This window comes from Geospiza fortis, unplaced genomic scaffold (assembly GCF_000277835.1).
Source record: "Geospiza fortis unplaced genomic scaffold, GeoFor_1.0 scaffold518, whole genome shotgun sequence".
NCBI lineage: Eukaryota > Metazoa > Chordata > Aves > Passeriformes > Thraupidae > Geospiza > Geospiza fortis.
Genome location: NW_005054882.1, coordinates 40,815 through 42,625, shown reverse-complemented (window position 1 = coordinate 42,625; position 1,811 = coordinate 40,815).

Below are 1,811 nucleotides of genomic sequence, written 5' to 3'. Positions count from 1 at the left end.
GCTCGAGGATCCCACACTGGAGGCTGTACTCAAGGTGCAGGTTAAAAAGGGCTTTTGCAGCCCCCTCCAGCCCCTGCCACGGGGCCAGGAGGGCTCTGAGTGTCCCCTCTCCCCCAGCCCAGCCCCACGGCTCCCTCTGCTCCCCCCTGGCACCCCTGGGTGCTCCCCTGGGGCTCCCACTGCTCCTTTGCTCCCCAAATCAAGCCATGGGTCCCCCCCTCCCTGGAAGCAGGAAATCTCTAATATATGAAAGATAAATATATTGTAATGTTCACTGGTTTGAGGGAATGTTGAATAAAGATGACACCAGCCCATGGGGACACTGCTGGGGTGGCCATGGCCCGGTGACCCCGAGGGAAGCAGGATCCTGGGAGCTTCCTGCCAGCCCTGCAGGGCCAGATAAACCCTCCCTGGGGCCAGTGGCCTCTGGCACAGCAAGGCCTGACACAGCAGATGGGCAGGGCTGGGACAGGGACACGGGGCCAGTCACCCCTTGGGGACAGAAGGGCATGGAGAGCTTGTGGCTCTGCTCCTGGAGCCTCTCAGGGATCCACCAAGGGGCCCTGCACTGTCCATGGTGTCCAGTCTGGGTGCCCCGAGCCCCTCCTGGGGTTGGGGACAAGTGTGGCGTCCCCAGGAGGTCCCTGTGAGGTGGGTGATGAGCAGCACCAGCCAGTCCTGCTCTGGGATACCCCACAAATCATTGGTGCTGCTCTGGGACACCCCACGGGCCACCAGCACCACTCTGGGGCTGGACACCAGCCCCACTGCCACAGCAGGGACCACAGTGGGCACCCTGCTTTGGAAAGTCACAGCGGGGAGGTCACCACCAGAGGTCTGGACCCTCCTGGTGACCCACACCTGCTGTGTCCCCCTGGGCCAGCAGCCCTGGGGTGCAGGTCCCTGGCCATGGGACACCTCTGGAGAGGTCCCAGTGGCTGTCGGGGGGTCCAGGACATTGGGACTCAGCCTCAGCCCAGCTCTTCACTGCTCCCACCCCTGCTGGCACCCCCAGAGCCTCCCTCCCTCCCTCCCTCGGGCCTGGGGCTCTGAATGCCCCTGGACAGATGAGCAGACATGGTGGGCTCAGCTCCGTTGGTCTTTACTGGCTGCAGAGGACATGCAGGGGTGGGGGCCTCGGTGGCCTGGGCTGGGGACACAGCCCTGTCCCACCCTGGGGACATCAACACGAGCTGGGGGCAGTGCTGTGGCCAGCGGGGGGCTGGAGAGGGAACAGTGACCCGTCCTGCCCTGAAACAGGGCTCGTGGTGCCAAACTGCATGTCCCCAAGTCATCTCAGGGGTGGAGAGGAGAGACTGCAGAGGTGATGATGAGGCCAAGAGGAGAAGAGGGGAAGGCCAAGAGGAGAAGATGATGAGGGAGAAGGATGTGAAGGCCAAGAGGAGAAGATGAGAAGGAGGAGGCAGCCCAAAAGAAGAGGGAGAAGATGAGCTGAGGAGGAGGAGGATGACAAGAATAGCAAGAAGAGGAGAAGATAAGAAGAGCACGTCAAGATAAGGAAAACAAGCAGAGAAGAGTGAGGAGATGAAGAGAACCGGGTGCTCTCCAGCCCCATTCCCAGCTCTGCTCTGGCCACCCCTGCCCTGCCCACACGCCTGCCCCCCCCGGAGCTGCTCCCCAGGGCCTGGGGACAGCCCTGGCACCCTCTGGGGCTGGGGGCTCCTCGCAGGGCCCACGCCAACGCCGACAGTCACCAAGTGAAGCGCTCCTGGCCCCCCCAGCTCCGCGGCCATCGCCCGCCCGGGTGCCACCTCCACCCTCCCCAGCAGCTCGGGGACGTCCCCGCGGCC